Raw genomic sequence first — 24,401 nt, forward strand, 5'->3', positions numbered from 1 at the left:
AAAGCAGAAACATCACTTTGCCAACAAAGGTCCATCTAGTCAAAGCTATGGCTTTCCCATTAGTCATGTATGGATGTGAGAGTTGGACTATAAAGAAAGCTGAGTGCCAAAGAACTGATGCTTTAGAACTGTGGTGTTGGAGAAGACTCTTGAGAGTCCCTTCGACTGCAAGGAGATCCAACCAGTCCATCCTAAAGGAGATCAGTCCTGGGTGTTCATTGGAAGGACTGATGTTGAGGCTGAAACTCCAATAATTTGGCCACCTGATGAGAACTGACTCATTGGAAAAGACCCTGATGCTGGGAAAGATTGAAGGCAGGAGGAGAAGGAGACGACAGAGAATGAGATGGTTGGATGGCATCACCGACTCAGTGGACGTGAGTTTGAGGAAGCTCCAGGAGCTGGTGATGGACAGGGAAGCCTGGCGAGTTACAGTCCATGAAGTTGCAAAGAGTTGAACACAACTGAGCGACTGAACTGTGATGTGTGGGAAGATTTGCTTTTCTGTTTAAAGTCACTGAAATTTCAAGGTTAGAGTAACAAGTGTTTACCTTGATTAGTACACAGAAAAATTAAGCACTGACAGAACAAAATTTCAGAAATACACTATTAATCTGGTACCTAAATCCTTCGATTTGGGCTCTTTTTAATACCTCATTCATCGTTTCCTCTCCTTTTCCTTCTAATGTCCATATGTTCACTTTAAAATGGAAAAATGGACTCTGTTGAAATATAAATTAACTAAGGCATGCTGCCAAAGTCTTGTCTTGTGGTGTGCCTTGAGGATTTAACTTGCATTTTATTTTTCATAGCTATAGCAAGAAATCTTTTTGTTAGTCTTTTGAGGGGTGAAGCATTGGGAGCAAATAACAGGGACTTGATCCATCTCCTTGCCAAGCTGGACATAAGACTTTCTTTGTGTTTATAGCAATTAGGCCTTTCTAAATGTACCATCAATCTCTTCTTGAAGGGATAATCTGCTCTTTTGCAAGAGGAAAGGCATGAAGGAGCTCGTTTCGTGAGGATCTTAAAATAATCAAGGACTGGCAGGACATTGAGGACAGAATAGGAAAAAGAAATAGGTTCAGGAAATTTAATGATATTCTAAGATTTGGGCAAATGGACTAAATGAAGTATACAGGAAGGTCCCCTTATAAATGCTTGGGACCAGTAGCTGGACTAGAGGACCTATCTCATACTTATTACTGTGCTTCCCTAATAGCTAACAAACGACCATGTAAGGATTTACATCTCGTGTCCTAAGTCTACTACATACCAAGTGGGGCAGTGGAAGAGCAAAAGACTCAGGATTTTGAGAGTTGGAGTGATCTATGCCAGTTATTCATAAAACTAGGTCAGAAGACAGTGGATTCCTTACTGCTTGACAATTTTGTGAAACTGTCCTAGGCATGGATGTGTGATATCTTTACTGAGGTCCACTCTTCAGTATTTTCAGCTGATATATCAAGCTTATTCCAAATAAATTGGCGAGCTCAGATCTCTAATGATGCAGTTCAAGTTTGTATTAAATGCTCGGTACAATGAGCGTAAGTTTGCCTTCTCTTGCATGTGGTTCCTTCTCCTAGCTCATGCTGACTTCAGAATGCCATCCTGACATAGGAGAAAGTACACCATCGTTGAAGTAAAAAAAAAAAACAAAAAACCCCTCTGTTTGGCTACTGGAAAATCTATTTATCCTCTTTTGATTTATTTCCTCTCTGGGCTACCTATATTATGAAAGTGTGACCAGGAGGAAATGAAATAACATATATGAAGGCACCTAGCATGTTGCCTAGCACATGGCAGGCACTCAGTAAATACTATAGATACTACACAGGGGAATCTTCTAAGAATAAATGGACCTTGGTGTTTCTGTATCCAGGAAGACCTGCGGGGAACATCTGTTGTTCCTCAAACAGGTGTAGCCCTGCTATTTTTCTCATATTTTTCAAGCATTTAACATTCTTCTCTTCACAGCTCCTGTAGGCCCGAAAGCTCCAATGGTCAGGGCGGAATGTAGACTGTAGGAAGAAAGCCTTTCATGTTCTCTGGTATTATCTGCACTCTACCACTTCAAATCTTGTCTGGAAACCAGCCTCTAAATGGCAATGATTTGATTTTCTCAACTCTGATCCAGGAACTGTCACTGTCTCCTAGAATCTTTACATTAACCTCAAGAAAAAGGTGTATAATCTTGTTTTCTGTTGGTCTCAGCCTATCAGTGATGATGCTAAGACTAGGAATGCCTGGGAACACTCACCTGGACCCATACCACTTGTGGTAGTCCCCACAGAGGTTTCCCTGCCTGGACCAGAGTCAGTGTTATGGCTGGACCGGGCCTTGTGGTTCTTATTATGACTGCAAGATTCACCTCAGAGAAAAGCTATCCGGGAACTTTGAAAAAATAAGATTTATATTTGCAGTTCTTGGAGGGTATACTGCATGCTCAGAGCCACCCAAGGAGGTTCTGGGTAGAGACACAGTGTGGACCTGGGTTCTCGCTTTATTGGGATTGAGGGTGGGGTGCCTAGGGTTTCATAGGTTTATTCTTTATTTGGTGAATTTAAAACATAAAGGTGGGAATTCAGGCCTGGAAAGGGAAAAGTAGGGTCACTCAAGAGATCAGGAATCTAGGTGGCCTGGGGCTTTCTAAAAGGGGAACTTCCTGGGTGGAGTGACCTGGCTATTTATCTAGATGTGTAGCTAGCAGTATGTTTATTCAAGATGGGTGTCTTTGAAATGGATGCATTGGCAATCAGAAACTAAGTGTTAAGCACTTACATTACAGTCAAAAAAGCTTACTGCCAAGCACTTATTTTACACTATGGATCTTCACTTGATGCATGAAGAATCTGAGTCAGAATGTAACTTAATGAATACCTTGCAGCAAGTTAGCACTTCATCTTGAACTTAAAATCAAGATTTATTTATCATATGACATATAGCTGATGAAAATATATGATATACGTCATTTTCCAAATTACTTTCCTTAGTTCCAGAAAACGCAAGCAGAAAGAGGTAAACTTCCTTCCTTTCTTCCTATTTCCTTTCTCTTTCCTTCCTCCCTCCCTCCCTCCTTTCCTTTCCTTTTATGTCATTGGAAACAAACAAACAAACAAAAAATCCAGAACATTATCTTTGTGTCTCTGGACTATCTGCAACTCTCTGATATACCCTGAAGATGGTGCTCATTTTCCTTGTTGTTGTTGTTCAGTCACTAAGTCATGTCCAACTCTTTGCAACCCCATGGACTGCAGCACGCCAGACTTCTCTGTCCTTCATTATCTCCTGGAGCTTGCTCAAGTTCATTTCCTTATCCTGGGGTAAAAAGTCACCCTCAGAGCCGTTCACTAGGACTGGGCATCACAGCTGCCCTGCTTCCACAGAGACCGGCCTTTCTTCATAGTTATCCTTATCCAAAACACTGCAGTAATTTCCCCTTAGTACAGTGAATTATGACCAAGGAATAAATAATAATGTTTCAATCATCTAACTAATGGTTTGGCTGAAGATAAGCAGGCTATCAATTTTTCAAAACTTTGGTCTGATGACTCACAGGTCAATGAAGTTTTTGAACATAAGGCTGTTGCATGTAAGCTATTGGGTGAAAAGATACAAAGGTACATAAATTGAAATTTTTGTTCATGAGGGCAGCATGTATATAATAATACAAAGTTGTGTGTAAGGAGTTGTCAGAGGAGAGGAGTGAATAGTAAGAGAGAGACTGAGGTATGAGGAGGTGATGGAGAAGTCCTCCTGGAGGAAGGGAACTTTGCCAGGCGATTAGGATTTGAAAGCATAAGAAAGGCTAAGGAGGATTGATCTAGATCTACGAGAAGAGCATATATGAAAGCCCAGAGGAAAAATACGTGCAAGGGATGCTATAGAAATTAAGAAAGTAAACCTCACCAGTGTGGCACAGTGGTAAAGAATCCACCTGCCAATTCAGCAACTGCAAGAGACACTGGTTCAGTCCTCGGTTTGGGAAGATCCCCTGGAGAAGGAAGGGGGCAACCCACTCCAGTATTCTTGCCCAGAAAGTTCCAAGGACAGAGGAGTCTGAAGCGCTACAGTCCATTGGGTCGCAAAGAGTCAGACACAACTGAGAACAACACACAATACAAAGTGAGAATCAGTTTGGACAGGAAGGAGAAATACATTCTTAAGTTTGGTCAGAAATGTGTACAATGCAGAATGTTAAAATATACGATAGGACCATTGGACTTCACCCAAGGTGTAAGTGAGAAAACTCTAGGGATTTGAAGTAAGGGACCGCAATGAAAGGGTTGTTTAAGAAAGACTACAAGATCAAAGGAAATGGATACTCGAGGCAGAAAAATTTATTAGGGATTCAGTTTTCTAGGAGGAGATGCTGATTATCTGACAAAGCAAAAGGAATGGAAGAGGTTAAGAGACAAACAGAAGAACCCTCCAGCATAGTAGGACTGAAGACAGTAGGAGGAAACATCACTTGGAGATAGTGATTGAAGAATTATGGCTGTGGACCTCAAACCTGAGTGTGCATCAGACTCTTCTGCAGGGCTTGTTAAAACACAGATTTCTGGGTCCCAATGCAGAGAATCGTGGGGGCCAAGAAGTCATCACGATTCCAGAGAAGGGAAGGTTATGTGTCCAACACTTAATGTCAAGCACCATATCGTGCAGATCGCATTTCCTGTAATTGGAGGAGATGTGTAGTCAAGTCGCAAAGAGTTGGACACGACTGAGCGACTGAACTGAACTGAACTGTAGTCAAGTCAGGGGATACTGTATTCATACTCATTAAATCTCATGTGTCATTTGAACATATAATACCATAAGCATATTTCTTGTCCCAAGCACCAACTGCCATACCCACACTCACTTTCTGAGGTCAGAACAGCGATTTAACAATCTCATTGCCCAGCAGTGATATACTATGTATTTTCCAAAAGTAACCAAAATGAGAACCCTTGGGGTACATAACTCAGCTCTCTCCTTCCAACACGTGCATGGTTTCCTTCGTCTCCTATTATGCTCTTTGCACCCGTAGTCATGCAAGTAGACCAAGTGAATAGCTGCCTTCTGCGAACCAGATGGTCACATGTGGGAACAGAGATGGGATGGAGACAGTAGAAGTAATAGCCTATAAAGTAGGTTAGCACTACTGAAATTCTACGTTCTTCTATTAATACCAAGTGAAAGGTTAATTATTTCCATCCATGTTCACTTAATGGAGAGAATTAACCTCCAAGGCACAGCAAGAGATTTTCAGCAAAATTTTGCGACTGCTTATTCCAAAATAGGGCAGAAACATGATTGAGTGTGTGCTGAAAAGCATGATGGAAAGTGTGAAGAGGCTTATGGAACACTCTGCTTGAGATGTAAGGCTACATTTGTAGGTGTTTGGGAGGAGAGACTATGCTCCCATCTTCTTTCTCAGTATTGAATCCCAATAGAATAAGAGAGAGTCATTTGGGGATTAGAGGCTGGTCTTTTCTAAAATCGAAACTACTTGAAATTAAGATATAAATTTCTTTCCTCTGTGCATGACATGAATCATGTTTAACATCGGTTATTTAAAGATGCTGCGTACACTCATTTTGTAGACATAGTAATATTTACAATCTTCCTAAATTTTACATACTCATGTTTTTACTTCCCTAAGAAGTCCTTCTTCATAGCACATTATACATATATAACATCTTCATTTATAAGATCACATTTAATCACATTTCAGTATCTATGAAGAGTGAGACGTCTTTTCCTTGTGCTGGGCACTTCTGTTTTGCAACTTACAGATTTACTTGCTAAAGGACCACAAAATTCATAATGTATGTGTTAGTCGCTCAGTCGTGCCTGACTCTTTTTGACCTCATGAACTGTAGCCCACCAGGCTCTTCTGTCCGTGGATTTCTCCAGGCAAGAATACTGGAGTGGGTTGCCATTCCCTTCTCCATGAAATCTTCCCAATCCAGGGATTGAACCCAGGTCTCCTGCATTGCAGGCAGATTCTTTACCATCTCAGCCACCAGGGAAGCCCATAAATAGTAGTTAAAATTCAGAATGATGCTATTTCATCCACTCCTTCATTAATATAAAAATCAAGGTTGATCTGTTGCCTGGCTCAATATTTTTTACAGAAATATCTAGGGTCCAATTACTTTGGAAATAGTTACATAAAATAAAAAGAATAGCATATTCTGTTGTATATTAATTAGTGTTTAAAAAACAATGAGATGCAGGAATAAAAGAAGCCTATGGCAAAATAAATATTTGGCTCCATTTTTAGCAATCAAAAGAAAGTGTTTTGGTGAAATTTACTGAATAATAAAAGAAAACTATGAAACAAATTTAAAACGACCAAGAAAATGGTAAGAAGAAAATGACTAGCCCTGATTCTATTACATAAAATATTTTAATTAAATGTTTTTCTTAATATAAAAGTAAAACACGCTTATTTTAGACAGTTTGGAAAAGAGCCAAGAACACAAAGAATAAAATAAAAATTACACATTATACTAAAGATAATCAATGTTAACATATTGCAGCATTTTCTCCTAGTCATTTCTTTACACACTAAACATATATACAGTTATGGATGTATACTCAAGACACCCTATATTTAAAATAGTCCATGTTCCTTTAATAAATTATAACATTATGCATTATTCTTTTCCTCATAATATTCAAAGTTCTTTTTAAGCACTATTATTAATCATGGGATGCCGTATGTTTAATTATTTCTCTTCTGAAACTCATGTATATTAAAACCAAATTTTGGTGCCACTAATAATGGTGTGATAAAACTTTTTCCTATTTTTGGATTCTTACTAAGTTCTTGTGCTCTGATGAGAAGGACAGAAATTTAGCTGGCAACTAATCAGAGTCAGCTTTTTAATTGATTTCATAGAGGGTAGAGGAGTCAAGAATTTATGCCTTTAAGTATTTTTTAATAACTACTATTTTTTTTTAGCCATGGTTCTAATGGGGATATATCAATAGACAAAATGTATAAACATCCCCGTGTGTGTGTGTGTGTGTGTGTGTGTGTATGTGTATTAGTTGTTTAGTCGTGTCTGACTCTTTGTGACCCCATGGACTTCAGCCTACCTGGCTCCTCTGTCCATGGGATTCTCCAGGCAAGAATATTGGAGTGGGTTGCCATTTATTTCTCCAGGGGATCTTCCTGACCCAGGGATCAAACCCAGGTCTCCAGCATTGCAGGCAGATTCTTTACCCTCTGAACTATAGGGAAGTCCCCATAAACATCATATAACTTGGGTTCCAGCATTCTCATTTATTAAGACAGAGAAAACAATAGAAAAAATGCTTTGTAGGGTTTTTTTTTTTTTGAGGGGGATGAAGTTGCATAAAATTCTGCCATGTACATGCTGGTCTGAGGTGCCAGTGAGGTATCCATGTAGGGATTTACTGGAGGAGCGCAAGAAAAAGTCTGGGCTGGAGACATTGATTTGGGCCTTGTCAGCATACAGGTGAGAGCTAACACCATGGAGGGGATCTAATCAACCAGGGGAAAATGCTGAGAATCACTGATAGTGGAAGACTTACACTATAGAGCCATGGAGCCAGGGGGAGTATATTGCTTGAGAAAAGAAATAGATAATGATAATCCTTCTCAGAAATCAAATTACAACCCCATTCTGAGGCTCCATACTTCTTTGATCTCTTACCTCCCTCGTCCCCTTCATCTCAGCTACTCCCTTCTGTGGCCACAGCTTACGATTTGTCACGACTTGTTACTGTGTCACTCCTGAAACAATAAACTCAAAAAATATACTCTGTGACCATACACCACTTCTCCCATCGCATGCACTCAAATGCTTTCAGTGACCTAAACTATTTGCTATCGAGCCCTTCTGTAGTAAATTGATTCCTTTCCTTTCTATCCATTATTCCTTTCCATTCCACAATTCAACACTCTCCCAAGAAACTTGAACAACTCAGATCCAGGAGAAGAGGAACATTTTGAAGGTGTTGGTCATGTGACAATGTGCCTCCACTTGTGAGTCAATGGAAATGCTAGACTCAAAATAAAAGCACGGCATCACCTCTTCTTCTAAGATTTTTTTTTTTTAAACAAGTGAGAGATGAGTTCTAGCAATCTCCTTAACTGCAAAACACATCAGGAGGCACATATACGGTTCCACTGTAGAAGGTGTAACTACATTTCCAAATTAATTGAACTAAAATTTTAATTAATTAAAAGCCCTCAAGCCTCTTGTAATATCCATTTTAAACACTTCCACCCATCTGCCTAAAATCGCCACTTATAAGTCCATTTAGAAGTCTCCTAGAGAGAAGATCTGAAACCATGGAAGCCAGAGTGGTTGGGATAGTTTGAATTCCACTCAAATCTTGAGAAAAGGATTTAAGTGCAAGTGGGTTTTTGGGCTGTGATACCAGGAAATAACAGCTGAGGGAAAAGGGGGGGAGACAGAAAAAGGAAAGCAGCCAGTAAAGGATGTGTTGTTGTATCAGTGAGCCCATTGGGTAATTGGGACTTGATTCTACTAAGAAACTCAGGGATTGAGTATAAACCCTGTGATTCAGAGTGTTGCCCCTCTCCCCGTCCCCCCAGGAAGAAGCTGGTGCATTACATGTGATCACAAAAATGCTCAGATAGCATTGCCCCCAGGGGGTAGTGTGCAGGGAAGGGAACGAAGAGGAGAGACAGACAAAGCCCCAAGAAGGATGTTAGACATCACGCATTACAGTGAGAAGTCAGCCTCTGCTCCAGCCCATCCAGAGATGCTCTAATAGGTCTGGCATTTTTATCTCCAAGGTACAGGATTCTGTACAATTGTCTAGGCTTCTATCTGGGGAAAGTACTTTGTTTTAAAACTATTTGGATTTGAAGAGTTCTAGACTAATAATGTTGTTCCCACTTATGTTAATCTGTAGATCCCCTTTCTGTGAATTTCATTCAAATAAACTAGTACAGAGACAGCTAGTTTTATCTAACAGTGTGACCCCGTAGAAAGAGATGGCTGCACACAAGCAGATGGAAAAAATAAGATCTGACACAAGAGTTGGATCTTGTTCTCATAATTTTGTTGTCCTTGCCTGCTACCTTAACCAACATAAGCTAGCTTTATTCCAGCATAGAAATTAATTCCCAAATCCCAATGACTTCACACACCAAAGGGTTATTTTTCAATCACAACCTGTCCATTAGGGCATCACAAGTTTCTCTGCTCAATATATTCAAGGCCCCAGGATGAAAAGAGGGTCTATAATCTTATGTAGCTGTACCTTGTGCAAGAGGCAGTTTCTTTCGTCTCAGTAGCAAGGAAAGAGACTGTGAAGAATCACACATGAGTTTCCTTTGTCTCAGCTCAGAGGTGATGAATCATCTTTGCTCAAGTTAGTCAGACCATTGATATTGCAGAGTTTAACTGCAAAGCACTGAGGAATGCAAGGAAGCAGAGAGAACATGTGATGATCACAATAGTTTTCACCACACCTATCTACCCAATAGAAGATGCCTTTAAGATTATCCAGGCGGCGGGTTTTCCAGCTGTACATTTTAGGAACTCAACTGCTCCCAGCATCCATTAGGAACTCCTGAAGGTGAAACAGTTATTTCCCCCATCCTCCTGTGTGAACCAGAAAAGCTTTTTTCAATATTTTCTCCATCTTGATGGTTCTCGTATGATTTTCTTTGAAGAAAGGATTCTGTAGCTTTAAAAATAGTTGGAATATGACAAAGGCAATCCAGCTTGTTTTATTTTAAAGATAAGAAAAGTCAAGCCCCAACAATACTGAGTTTCCAAAAAGACGCAACTGGTGAGTGGAAAATCTTGAACCAGAACCTTTCTCAGACACCGTACGCTTTGACATTTGACATTGTGGCCTGATGGACTCCTCATGGTTGGGAAAACCTTTTCTCTACGATGTTTGTCAGGAGTATCTGGAAAGACTTAAGCCAGAATTAATTTGAGAAAAGAACAATGAAAGGATAAATGAAAGAAGAAGAAAAAAATCACAAGAGACAGGAAAAAAAAAAGTTGGCAAAGTGAAAAAGTAAAGTGAGAGAACTAGAGAGAGGTCTGGGAGGTGTGAAGAGGCCATGAGCCCAGATGAGAGAGCCACTCAGTCTAGACTCCAGATGTGAGGCCATGGCTCCAGTGAGCTCAGGACTGGCTCCGCAAACACTGTTGCCAGCTGACATGGCTGGGCTACACACCCTTGGATGGCTGACAGAATTGGCTGTGTTTCTGCACAGTGTTTTGCTTCTTAGTATGTGACTGTTGAGTCTGCTGGCTGCTCCAAGGTTGTAACACCAGATGATGGGAGACTTTCTTTTAATACTGAAGTCAGCCTTTGGCAAACCCCAAAGGAAAGTCCTTTTAAGTGTTCAAAGGCAGGTTGGTAGACCTTGGACTAGTAGGCATGCCACCTTCCCTAATGGAGGTTAATCTGACCCCAAGAATGGGGAAATGGTGGAGAGACACAGAGTAAATAAAACCAAAAGAGGCTACTGCTTGTTAGCAGCAGGAGAATGGGTAAATTTCCTTGTGTTTCTGGGACTGCATTTCCTCTGAGGGATTTCATTAAATAGTCTCTAAGTTCCCTCTGAACACTGACACCCATAAGTCTATGAAATGGCACCATGAAGGAAGGATAAACAAGAAAACCATGTCCCCTGCAAGCTGATATGATAAAACAGCAAAATGTAAGTGCTCGTTTTGTTAAATAAGCAAGGTAAATACTTGTATTTGCTCTCTGTGATAGAGCAACCTGCAGAATCTGGCAATGGGTTTAACACATGAAAACTAAGATGGAAGAGCTCTGAAGACGAGGAATCATTCTAAAGAAAGGATAATTTGAAAGGGCCAGTCCAAGACTATAATTCAGAAGTGAACAAAATTTGTGTTTCTTATTCTCCCAATACTCTTCCATTCTTTAAACAAATATTTAATACCTGCTATATGGTATGGCTCTGGATTTTGTGGCAAGGAAAATAGTCTTCACCTTCATATACAATATAACGGTGGATGCAGGCAATTAGACAAAGTTTAATACAATAAGGATAAACATAGGGGAAGAGATATAGATGATGGAGATGGGAGAGACATTCAGACCAAGCTTGAAAGACCAGAGATCATGGAGGAAGTACATTTTAAGTTGAGTCCTGACAGAACCGTAAGAAAGGGATAGTCAGACAAAGAGGTGGAGAAGGAAAGTTCTAGGACCCACTTGAGATGTGTTTATGAAACTGAAAATAATGTATTATGATTCTGTCACTTATTGCCTATGTAAGCATAAGCGTCTTACATAACCTCTCTGAGCTTCAGTGTCCTCATCTGAAAAATGGAACAGTAACAGGTTGCAAAGACAATTGTTCTTAACATTAAATGTGATAGTACTATCACTTTCAATGTTAAGAACAATTGTGTGTGTCTGTGTGTCTGTGCGTGTGACACCTACTACAGTGCTTACCATATAGGAGGTAATAAGGAAGTACTTGATAAGTGATAAAAAATTATAATATAACAGTGCAGGACTTGGGAAGGACAACACAGGAGTCAGATTTTTGCCCAAGTTTCTGGCTTTGGAAATTCAATTCTGAACATGTTGGAGACATGTGTATAAAAGCAGATGTAGTGTCCCGTTGGTTTAATATACATATATCTGGAGTAAAGGCAATCTGGGCTGAAGATGTATTTTCAAATGAACACAAATATGATACAAAAAATTATGTCCCCTTCTTCTCCTTTTATTGTTCCATGTTGTTCTTCTGGGAAACTTCCTTTTCTTCAGTCCATATTTCTATCATCCATAGCTGTCAAATCCTAAATTATTAGCCAAGGAATTGTATTGTAATAGAAAGAGATTAGAAATGTTAAGAAAACTGAAATTTTTTGAGACTCTATAAGAAGCAAAGCACAGGAGAACAAGACTGTGAAGTCTGACAGTCACCTAAGGTTGAACTATTGGGCCAGGTTGAACAGGCTACACGGATAGCCATAGGCTATTTTTCTCTCATGCGTATAGTATTTTCTGAAAATAAAATCAGTTCAGTTCAGTCGTTCAGTTGTGTTCGACTCTTTGAGACTCCATAGACTGCAGCATGCCAGGCCTCCCTGTCCAACACCAACTCCTGGAGTTTACTCAAACTCATGTCCATTGAGTCAGTGATGCCATCCAACCATCTCATTCTTTGTCGTCTGCTTCTCCTCTGGCCGTCAACCTTTCCCAGCATCAGGGTCTTTTCAAATGAGTCGGTACTTTGCATCAGGTGGCCAAAGTATTGGAGTTTCAGCTTTAGCATCAGTCTTTCCAATGAACACCCAGGACTGATCTCCTTTAGGATGGACTGGTTGGATCTCCTTGCAGTCCACGGGACTCTCAAGAGTCTTCTCCAACAGTCCAAAAGCATCATTTCTTCGGTGCTCAGCTTTCTTTACAGTCCAACTCTCACATCCATACATGACCACTGGAAAAACCATAGCTTTGACTAGATGGACCTTTATTGGCAGAGTAATGTCTCTGTTTTATAATATGCTGTCTAGATTGGTTATAGCTTTTCTTCCAAGGAAGAAGCATCTTTTAATTTCATGGCTGCAGTCACCATCTTCAGTGACTTTGGAGCCCCCAAAAATAAAATTTCTCACTGTTTCCACTGTTTCCCCATCTATTTCCCATGAAGTGATGGGACCAGATGCCATGATCTTAGTTTTCTGAATGTTGAGTTTTAAGCCAACTTTTTCACTCTCCTCTTTCACTTTCATCAAGAGCCTCTTTAGTTCTTCTTTGCATTCTGCGATAAAGGTGGTGTCATCTGCATATCTGAGATTATTGATGTTTCTCCCAGCAATCTTGATTCCATTTTGTGCTTCATCCAGCCCAGCATTTTGTATGATGTACTCTGCATATAAGTCAAGTAAGCAGGCTGACAATATACAGTCTTGAAGTACTCCTTTCCCAATTTGGAACCAGTCTGTTGTCCCATGTCCAATTCTAACTGTTGTTTATTGACCTGCATACATATTTCTCAGGAGGCAGGTAAGGTGGCCTGGTAGTCCCATCTCTTTAAGAATTTTCCACAGTTTGTTGTGATCCACATAGTCAAAGGCTTTGGTGTATTCAATAAAGCAGAATTAGATGTTTTTCTTGAACTCTGTTGCTTTTTGTATGATCCAATGGGCATTGGCAATTTGATCTCTGGTTCCTCTGGCTTTTCTAAAACCATCTTGAACATCTGAAAATTCATGGTTCACATACTGTTGAAGCCTGGCTTGGAGAATTTTGAGCATTACTTTACTAGCATGTGAGATGAGTGCAATTGTGCAGTAGTTTGAACATTCTTTGGCATTGCCCTTCTTTGGATTGGAATGAAAACTGACTTTTCCAGTCCTGTGGCCACTGTTGAGTTTTCCAAATTTGCTGGCATATTGAGTACAGCACTTTAACAGCATCATCTTTAGGATTTTTAAATAGCTCAACTGGAATTCCATCACCTCCACTAGCTTTGTTCATAGTGATGCTTCCTAAGGCCCACTTGACTTTGCATTCCAGGATGTCTGCCTCTAGGTGAGTGACCACACCATTATGGTTATCTGGGTCATGAAGATCTTTTTTTTATAGTTCTGCATTCTTGCTACCTCTTCTTAATATCTTCTGCTTCTGTTAGGCCCATACTGTTTCTGTCCTTTATTGTGCCCATCTTTGTGTGAAAAGATACCCTTGGTATCTCTAATTTTCTTGAAGAGGTCTCTAGTCTTTCCCATTCTACTGTTTTCCTCTATTTCTTTGCACTGATCACTGAGGAAGGTTTTCTTATCTCTCCTAGCTATTCTTTGGAACTATGCATTCAAAAGGGTATATCTTTTCTTTCCTCCTTTGCTTTTAGCTTCTCTTCTTTTCTCAGCTATTTGTAAGGCCTCCTCAGACAACCATTTTGCCTTTTTACATTTCTTTTTCTTGGGGATGGTCTTGATCACTGCCTCCTGTACAATGTCATGAACCTCCGTCCATAGTTCTTCAGGCACTCTGTCTATCAGATTGAATCCCTTGAATCTATTTATCACTTCCACTGTATAATCATAAGGGATTTGATTTAGGTCATACCTGAATGGTCTAGTTTTCCCTACTTTCTTCAATTAGGTCTGATTTTGGCAATAAGCAGTTCATGATCTGAGCCTCAGTCAGCTCCCAGTCTTGTTTTTGCTGACTCTATAGAGCTTCCCCATCTTTGGCTGCAAAGAACATAATCAATCTGATTTCAGTGTTGACCATCTGGTGATGTCCATGTGTAGAGTCTTCTCTGGTGTTGTTGGAATAGGGTGTTTGCTATGACCAGTGTGTTCTCTTGGCAAAACTGTATTAGCCTTTGCCCTACTTCATTCTGTACTCCAAGGCCACATTTGCCTGTTATTCCAGGTATCTCTTGACTTCCTACTTTTGCATTCCAGTCCCCTATGATGAAAAGGACATCTTTTTTGGATGTCAGTTCTAGAAGGTCTTGTAGGTCTTCACAGAATTGTTCAGCTTCTTCAGCATTACTGGTTGAGGCATAGACTTGGATTACTATGATATTGAATGGTTTGCCTTGGAAATGAACAGAGATCACTCTGTCATTTTTGAGATTGCATCCAAGTACTGCATTTTGAATTCTTGTTGACTATGAGGGCTCCTCCATTTTTTCTAAGGGATTCTTGCAAACAATAGTAGATATAATAGTCATCTGAGTTAAATTCACCCATTCCAGTCCATTTGAGTTCACTGATTCCTAAAATGTTGATGTTCACTCTTGCCATCTCCTGTTTGACCACTTTCAATTTACCTTGATTCATGCACCTAACATTCCAGGTTCCTGTGAATATTGCTCTTTACATCATCAGACTTTACTTCCATCACCAGTCACATCCTCAAGTGGGCATTGTTTTTGCTTTGGCTCCGTCTCTGCATTCTTTCTGGAGTTATTTCTCCACTCTTCTCCAGTAGCCTATTGGACACATATGGCCCGGGGAGCTCATCTTTCAGTATCATATCTTTTTGCCTTTTCACACTGTTCACGGGATTCTCAATGCAAGAATGCTGAATATGGTTGCTATTCTCTTCTCCAGTGGACCACGTTTTGTCAGAACTTTCCACCATGAGCCATCCGTCTTGGGTGGCCCTATACAGCATGGCTCATAGTTTCATTGAGTTAGATAACGCCTTGCTCCATGTGATCAGTTTGATTAGTTTTCTGTGATTGTGTTTTTCATTCTGTCTGCTCTCTGAGGGATAAGGTTAAGAAGAGGTTTATGGGAGCTTCCTGATGGGAGAGACTTACTGTGGGAGAAACTGGGTCTTGTTCTGATGGGCAGGGACATGCTCAGTAAATCTTTAATCCAATTTTCTGTTGATGGGCAGGGCTGTGTTCCCTTCCTGTCGTTTGACCTGTTTGTCCCCCCCTGTTGTTTGTCCCAACTATGGCGGAGGTAATGAAGATAATGGCGACCTCCTTCAAAAGGTCCCCTGCGTGCACAACCACACTCAGTGCCCCCAACCCTGCGGCCGCCACCACCAACCCTGGCCTCTGCTGGTGACTCCTGGACACTCATAGGCAAATCTGGGTCAGTCTCTTGTGGGGTCACTGCTCCTTTCTCCTGGGTCCTGGTGCACACGAGGTTCTGTTTGTGCCCTCCAAGAGTCTGTTTCCCCAGTCCTGTGTAAGTTCTCGGGGCTCTATGGTGGGGTGGATGGTGACCTCCTCCCAAAGGGCTTACGTCATACCCAGGTCTGCTACCCCGAGAGCCTCTGCCCCTGCATCACTGCTGATCTGTACCTCCACAGGAGACACTCACACACTCAAAGGCAGGTCTGGCTCAGTCTCTGTGGGGTCTCTGCATCCTGAGCCCTCTGACCATCTCTGGTGGGTATGGGGTTTGATTATAAATGTGATTTTGCCCCTCATACTGTCTTGCTGGGGCATCTCATTGCCCTTGGACGTGGGGTATTTTTTTTTTTGGTAGGATCCAACATTCTCTGGTCTATGGTTGTTCAGCAACAAGTTGTAATTTTGGAGTTCTCACAGGAGAAGATGAGGGCATCTCCTTCTGCTCTGCCATCTTGATTACATCTGGTGGGCATGGGGTTATATGTGGCGGGTATGGGGTTTGACTATAAACATGATTTTGCCCCTCCTACAATCTGGTTGGGGCTTCTCCTTTGCCCTTGGACATGCGGTATCTTTTTTTGGTGGAATTCAACATTATCCTGTTGATGGTTGTTCAGCAAGTTGTAATTTTTGGAGTTCTCGCAGAAGATGAGTGCATGTCTTTCTACTCCGTGTGAAAAGAAAATGGGTTAATACAAGGCAGCAGACATATTTGCTGAAGTGAATACTTAAGATTTTCTTGACATTCCCTTCTATCCCACAAATCAAATTAGCTATAAAGCATCATCAATGTAGCAAATCTGCCTGCCCCCTTCTTTCTGTTTTTCATTTCAAATTAGTATCAGATGAAACAATTAATGCCTTTCAGAGCATTTTCCAGATCAAAAACAGACACACAATCACATGAAAAATTTGGCATTTAAGAGGAAAAAAACAACTTTATTTAACATAAAACTTATTGAAAAATTCAAAGCCTGCCAACTGGGAAAGAAATTAAGGTTAGGTTTCTGAGAAGTCTCTCTAATCATCAATAGGAGGGAATAGCAGGGGGCTTGGCTGTGGTTCTTAGTTGTTGTCAATGTGAAATCCTTGTTTAGTGAGGATATGAACTGTCCCAGCTATTAGCTCCTTCCCTCCCACTGAATATAAAACTCTATCAAGCCTCTACTCTAGGATTAAATTCTCATCCTACTATAGATTCTTCTCTGTTGCTTTCTATGACATCTGAACTTTCAGAGCACCAATTTCTGGTTTGCAATCCACCTTCCTCTAGCCTCTGAATTCCCTGCCCTTGACGCTGGGTCAGCAGTGGCAAGTAAAAGCTCAGGCTTTGAGGAAATAAAAAATTTTTTTTCTTAAATAGGACAGAAGTGAGAGATGCAAGGTCCTTGAAGACTATTTAATTAATAAATTTCTTTTCATCATAAATCTGATATGTAGCCAACATTCTAAGTGAACTTTTCCACTGCTCACAAAGTAACAGTTATATTGAAGCTATAGCTGCTATTTCTACTTTAAAAAGCATGAGATTTTGTGTCAGAAAAGTGAAACATATATCCTGGTTCTATATTTAATATCTGCTTGAAATTGGGCAAGTCTTCATCAACACTCTGAAATTCAGTTCTGCTCTCTAAAAGAATGAAGAGCCAGATTTTCTTTCTGTATCACTTTATTCATGCCTTTATTTCAGAAATTCTCACCTTTAACTGTCATCATTATTTGCATAGAACTTAGATCATGGACTGCATCTTAGTCACTTTTGTATTCCCAGGATTTATAACACTGTATGTTGTAGATCTTCTGTGAGACTTTCTAAAAGGAATTAAAAATATCCCTGCCTCACAAAGTTGTCAGATACATTGAGAGCAAGCTCAGTTGCTGGAATGTGCTCCTGCTTTTTCCTTCAAACACTTAGAAATATAGAATGTAAAACAATGATGCTTTTAGTATAACAAAGCTCAAAATAGAGGAAAGGAAAATCCTTAAGCTGTTACATAAGGAAGTCAAAGCCAGAGTTTCAAACTTGGCTAATGCTAAGGACACCTAGGGGCTTCTCTGATAGCGCAGTTGGTAAAGAAGCTGCCTGCAATGCAGGAGACCCTGGTTTGATTCCTGGGTCAGGAAGATCCCCTGCAGAAGGGATTGGCTACCCACTCCAGTATTCTGGCCTGGAAATTCCATGGACTGTATAGTCCATGGGGTCGTAAAGAGTTGGACACGACTGAGGGACTAACCACAGCATACAGGCTTTCACTCACTCGCTCAAGAACACCTAAGAGACATTATATGAAAATATATACACCAAAGAGCTAACTAAAAAGTATTATAATGCCCAGGTTGGAAAAGTAAATGTGGCCTTGAACTCATGAAAGGTGAAGACTTATAATTGATCTCTCTACGTAAAGATGAGCTTCTTGAAGTGTTGCTCCCTATATATGGAAACTAGACTAGAAAAAAATCTACTTTGAGATTGTAGTGGAAAAGGGGGTCTGAATTTCTACTACAAATTCAAGAGTCACAAATGATAAATTAATGCATAAAAACTGATCTTAAATTGAAGATATCCCAGACACTGTAAGAGAAAAAAACTCTTCTATGAGGACACAACCCAGGGTGAATGAGGCTGCCATAGAAAAACAAGCTCCATGTAAGAGAAGTATTAAAAAAAAAAATCAGTCACTCGATGAAATGGTCAGCCATGAAAAAGAGTCAGCAAAACAAAAAGGAAAATTAGAACTTCTTATAACAGAATATCTAAAATAGATAATACAATAGGTATACTGAACATGATAAAGAGACCAAAGCAACGTAAAAACCATAATAAAAATATGACACCATGGGGAAAACAGATTTGTAAAATATCCAAGTAGAAATAAGAGAAAATAAAGAATAAAGAAATTAATTTAAAAACAAATAAAGAAAAAAGAGAAAAAAGGAAGGGAGAGGGAGAGGAAGAAAAAGTAAAGAATTAAGTTTGGTCAGTCAACTTAAGGCAAGAAAGAAGACAAGCAAAGTGAAGAAAAACACAGTAGCAGGAAAAAAGATTCCAAATATATATTAATCTCAATAAAAGTAAAGAGATTTAAATTGCTTCTTATTTTTTTCTCAGTGGTCAAACTATAGAATAAAATTTAGCTATATGCTATTTATGAGATACCTAAAATGTAAGTACACAAAAGGCTGGAAAATTAAGGGATGAAAAATATATCTGAGAAAATATTGTTAAAAAATAAAGCTTGTTTTTAGCTATGGTAATAGCAGGTAAAATAGAATTACAGGGAAAAGTTATTAAAGACAAAAAGACTCACTAAGGACAAAGAGGATTATTATAATAATAGAAGGAAATTGTAAGATTTACACAGCCACACTAAATTATTTTGACACTTAATTTTTGTTACATAATTATATATTATATAAACATGTAGACTGACAAAATTGCAATAAGAAACCAAAAAAACAAAGTTAAAAATGTTGCCCAAACTCACAGAAACCAAATCACCAAGCAAATGAAACTTCTAAATCCTTAGAAAAAGCATATAAAAGAAAAAAGTCAGAATATATAAAATTTCAACAACAAAATTAACAAACTATATCTAATTGATTTATATTGAACTCTGCAATCAAAAGGTAGGGACTATATGATCTTACCCACCACACACGGAACAATTTTAAATTGACCATCTATTGAGTCACAAAGACTCAAGAAATAGCAATGAAAAATTACACAAGAAAGACTTTGCAATTTAAAGCAAGAAGACTAGTGTTCAATTATGAAAGATAGTCATAAAGTTATGAATTTGAACATATAGAAATTCATTTTTAAATAATCCTTGGGTCAAACAAGTGGTAATCGAACAGACAAAGTATTTAGAACTAAACAATGAAATGTCACATAGCCAAACTTTGGAATAGGGCTTCCCAGATGGTGCAGTGGTAAAGAATCCACCTGCCAATGCAAGAGATTTGAGCCCTAGGTCGGGAAGATCCTCTGGAGTAGGCAATGGCAACCCACTGACTGAACACACACACACACACACACACACACACACACACACACACTTTGTAATGCTGCTAAAATACCATTGGCATGTAAATCTATGGCTGACCCATATAGATTTATGTAAATGGGTTCCAATGCCCTCTGGCTTCATTATGGAGCCACAGCAGGGGACCAGACTGAGTTAGGAAATTGATGTTAGGAGCTTATTCTCCTGGCATTCAGCTGGAGAGGTAGGCTGGCTCTGTCTCACAACAGTTTACTGCTCCTCTCAAAGAGGGAGACTCTGCTTGACTCTCTCTCCTTCTGGGTCCCAGGAAGTGCTCACTCCCCTCGTCTCTATAGGATGGAGGTTAAATACCGAGCTGCTCTTAGTCCTGGGTTACTGTGCTATCTCTTGTGGTTTCCCCTCTACACATATCCTTGTAAACAGTCCTGTTGTAAATAAACCCTCCTTAAGTTACACTGTTTGGAGAGTGCCATCTGTTTCCTGTTGGGACCATGACTGAATCAGTGTTATAGATTTAATTTAAAAGGCCCGTTGCACTCTTGGAGACAGGGAGAAAATAGACGAAGGACAGAAATGGTGTTGCTCTCCTGATGTAACTATAATCGGGACATTGGTACCAACCGAACCTGGCAGATACACCATGACTGTCCTTTCTTTCCCAGGGCACATTTATGGATTCTTCAAAAACTCCTCAACCCCAGATATCTCTCACTTCTAGTTACCTTGGATGACCATGGCATCTCTCCTGCTGGCCACCATTTGGCCAGCTCTGACTCCCCCAGTCAATGCTGTGCTTCTGACAGGTGGACATAGCACCTATGTTCTTCAGGTGAATAGTGAGAAAGGGGAGAAAGTGTAGTTGGATGGGTGAAGCGGTTGTATTTCAGCTGAGTGGGTAAGATTTTACTTCCATCATTTTAAAAATCTTTGCCAACCAAATTTAACATTAATGCTTACCTGTGTTAATAATCAATTCAGTTCAGTCACTCTGTCGTGTCCGACTCTTTGCAACCCCGTGGACGGCAACATGCCAGGCTTCCCTGTTCATCACCAACGCCTGGAGCTTGCTCAAATTCATGTCCATCGAGTCAGTGATGCCATCCAACCATTTCGTCCTCTGTCATCCCCTTCTCCTCCTACCTTCAATCTTTCCCAGCATCAGGGTCTTTTCTAATGAGTCAGTTCTTTGCATCAGGTGGCCAAAGTATTGGAGCTTCAGCATCAGTCCTTCTAATGAATGTTCAGTACTGATTTCCTTTAGGGTGGACTGGTTGGATCTCTTTGCAGTCCACGGGACTCTCAAAGAGTCTTCTCCAACACCACAGTTCAAAAGCATCAATTCTTCAGTGCTCAATTTTCTTTATAGTGCCACTCTCACATCCATACATGACTTCTGGAAAAAAACATAGCTTTGACTAGATGGACCTTTGTTAGCAATGTAATGTCTCTGCTTTTAAAATATGCTGTCTAGGTTGTTTATAGCTTTTCTTCCAAGGAGCAAGCATCTTTTAATTTCCATAATAATTGAATGATAATAGTGCTAATAATAGTGATGTAATATGATTATCTGTATGTTTGAAAATATTTAATACTTAGGAAACTGATTTTTAAGGAGTGAAGTGGCAAGGTATATAAGAATCTCTCACACAGGGTCTGACACACAGGCATTTAGCACATTTCTGTGACATACTATTCCCATCCCAGCCCACAGCTCCATTGCTATGGCCAAGCTGATTTCAGACCACAGTACATTCTGCTCATTGCATCCCAAAAGTCTCATGCCAATTTGCCAAATGAGATCTTTTCAAGTATTTTGAGACAGGATCAGGTTAGGAGGGAGGAGAGGAAGGTGGGAAAGGGTTATAGAATTTCTTAGAGTTTGAATCATAGATTTAAATACTCTCCAATACCATAAGCAGGCTTCCACTATGGCTCCTTCTCTCCTCTGATTTCTTTTTCCTTAATCAGACCATCTTTAGCAGAGCAGCCATCGCTTCTCCGAGGGAAGCTCAGCTCCTGTTTATTTCCTTATCTCTACAAAACCACACCCCAATTCTCTGCAATTTAGGAGATCTAGGAGTAGTGAGAGGTAAAAGGGTTGCCTTGAGGACCCAGTAGCAAAACATAGAAGGTTTATTGGGGATCTTTGAAGGCTGAATACAAGGTCCCTATCAGTATTTAAACAAGAAAACCTAGTAACCTTTAAAAAATATAATTAGCTCCAAATTTCTTCTGCACTAGAGATGGTCATGAACTTGAATCACACCTTTAAACATGGCACCCATGCCTAGCCTATGCCATCGGCAGACTCCATGATTTTCCCTTTACTCTCAACCAAGATCTGTTTGGTTGTGTGTATTTATATACAGTTGTGTGGTATATAGAATAACAGAATGTTCTAGCTAAGTCTTTTAATTTAGAGATGAAGAAATTGAAGTCTCACCATTTGTTACTTGGCAGACCAGAAACAGATTCCTCTCTGACTACAGGTACAATAGTTGGATCAGTGGATAACTGTAAAAGCACATAAGAATTTTATTAATTCATAAGTATAATACCCTTTTAAATTAAGTCTGGGAAATGAGAAACTACTGACCCAAGGTATACAAATATTTTTATTTATTTATTGTTATCAAAAATGGTTGAGAACCTATTATACACCAGATACTGGTGTCTATATGTGTTATAGTTTGTTAGTTCAGTCACTCAGTCGTGTCCGACTCTTTGGGACCCAATGAATCACAGCTGCCAGGCCTCCCTGTCCATCACAAACTCTCGGAGTTCACTCAAACTCATGCCCATCAAGTCGGTGATGCCGTCCAACCATCTCATCCTCTGTTGTCCCCTTCTCCTCCTGCCCTCAATCCCTCACAGCATCAGGGTCTTTTCCAATGAGTCAACTCTTTGCATGAGGTGGCCAAAGTACTGGAGTTTCAGCTTCAGCATCAGTCCCTCCAATGAACACCCAGGACCTATATCCTTCAGGATGGACTGGTTTGATCTCCTTGCAGTCCAAGGGACTCTCAAGAGTCTTCTCCAATACCACAGTGCAAAAGCATCAATTCTTTGGTGCTCAGCTTTCTTTATAGTCCAACACTCACATCCATACATGACCACTGGAAAAACCATAGCCTTGACCAGACGGACCTTTGTTGGCAAAGTAATGTCTCTGCTTTTTAATATGCTATCTAGGTTGGTCATAACTTTCCTTCCAAGGAGTAAGTGTCTTTTAATTTCATGGCTGCAGTCACCATCTGCAGGGATTTTGGAGCCCAAAAAAATAAAGTCTGACACTGTTTCCACTGTCTCCCCATCTATTTCCCATGAGGTGATGGGACCAGATGCCATGATGTTAGTTTTCTGAATGTTAAGCTTTAAGCCAACTTTTTCGCTCTCCTCTTTCACTTTCATCAAGAGGCTCTTTAGTTCCTCTTCACTCTCTGCCATAAGGGTGGTGTCATCTGCACATCTGAGGTTATTGATATTTCTCCTGGCAATCTTGATTCCAGCTTGTGCTTCTTCCAGACCTGTATATGTGTTATACAGCTCTTTAAAGGAGCCAGGGTACATTTGTCCAAGATACATGAGGTTAAATAGCAGAAGTGGTTATTTTAGGTACTGCCTATAAATTTAGTTTAATACCTTTTTTTTGGTGAGTACATCATAATGTCCTCCCATCCCCTTGGAGGGCAATGTTGGTTGACCATCTCGGTACTCTGATGCTATCCAGGACACATTTCTTTTGATATTCTGATAGTAGATTTTAAAGAGTTGGCTGTGGAGTCTGAAGTCCTACTGCTAAAGTGATCAAATATTTTGGCATTCTTTGAAAATAAGCTCTGTATGTCACCCTTTCTAGTCACCCCTTAGTTACCAAGACCATCAAAATCAAGATGGTGCCTGACGTTTTCAGTCGGTCACCATTCCTTCCGACTGGTGTGCTGAAACAGAGATGAAAAAACAAACAAAAAACCCACTGTATTTCCCTAGCAGAGGCTCCTGGGCAAACCTGAGGCTAATCATGAACAAATTTCTGTGTGAAGATGAGAGCAGAAAAGAGAATCAGGAACTACAGGAGGAAGACACTGAATAAAGAACACAAGCCTTTCTCTCACCTCTGGGAGAAACACTCCTCTACCACTTGCCCACAAAGCGCTCCCATTATCAAGTGGCTTCTATTTGTGCACTTCTACTTTTCAAGGCACTTGCCAGCATCTTGTTGTCATCTGGTCCTCTAGAAATCACATAGCGTTGGCCAAGAAATTGAGGCTTGCCAAAGACATGTAAGTCTCAGTGATAAAGCCTGGAAGCTTTTAAAAACAAGGCAGGCAGAAAATGAGAAAGTTTAGAAGGAAAGTAAAAGGAAAGACTAGAGTCGTCCTACTCTTGGTACAGTGCTGTTTATATGGAGCCATGATATTTCAGTTTTGGTCCAGGCTACGGCCTTAGGACACTGAGGTTTTATTTCAGTTACAATAAATTTCTCCCTGCCTTGATACATTTTCATGTTTCCCCTAAATAAAGTTTCACTAAGGATTTTGAGATAACAATATACCTTGCACATTTTCCAATCTTCTCGAGGCTTTCAAATTTTTTAAAATGTAATGAACATTGACTTACACCCTATCCCATATAAAATGGCATCTCATCCACTATTACTAAGGATTCTTTAGGGAACAATATTTCTCCTAACTTAGTTCAGTTGCTCAGGCATGTCTGACTCTTTGCAACCCCATGAACTGTAGCATGCCAGGCCTCCCTGTCCATCATCAACTCCCAGA

The 24,401-nt window shown here is 40.1% G+C and overlaps 1 long non-coding RNA gene across 1 annotated transcript in view; it reads right to left on the reverse strand.

The window, feature by feature from the left end:
- Positions 1 to 20,970: 20,970 nt before the first annotated feature.
- Positions 20,971 to 24,401, reverse strand: part of LOC122430037 — an 88,018-nt gene continuing 84,587 nt past the window's right edge. Inside the window, exon 6 of the long non-coding RNA XR_006266215.1 lies at positions 20,971 to 21,013. This is a non-coding gene — a long non-coding RNA (uncharacterized LOC122430037). The remainder of the gene's footprint in view (positions 21,014 to 24,401) is intronic.

The sequence above is a fragment of the Cervus canadensis genome, chromosome 28 (assembly GCF_019320065.1).
Source record: "Cervus canadensis isolate Bull #8, Minnesota chromosome 28, ASM1932006v1, whole genome shotgun sequence".
In the NCBI taxonomy this organism is placed as follows: Eukaryota; Metazoa; Chordata; class Mammalia; order Artiodactyla; family Cervidae; genus Cervus; species Cervus canadensis.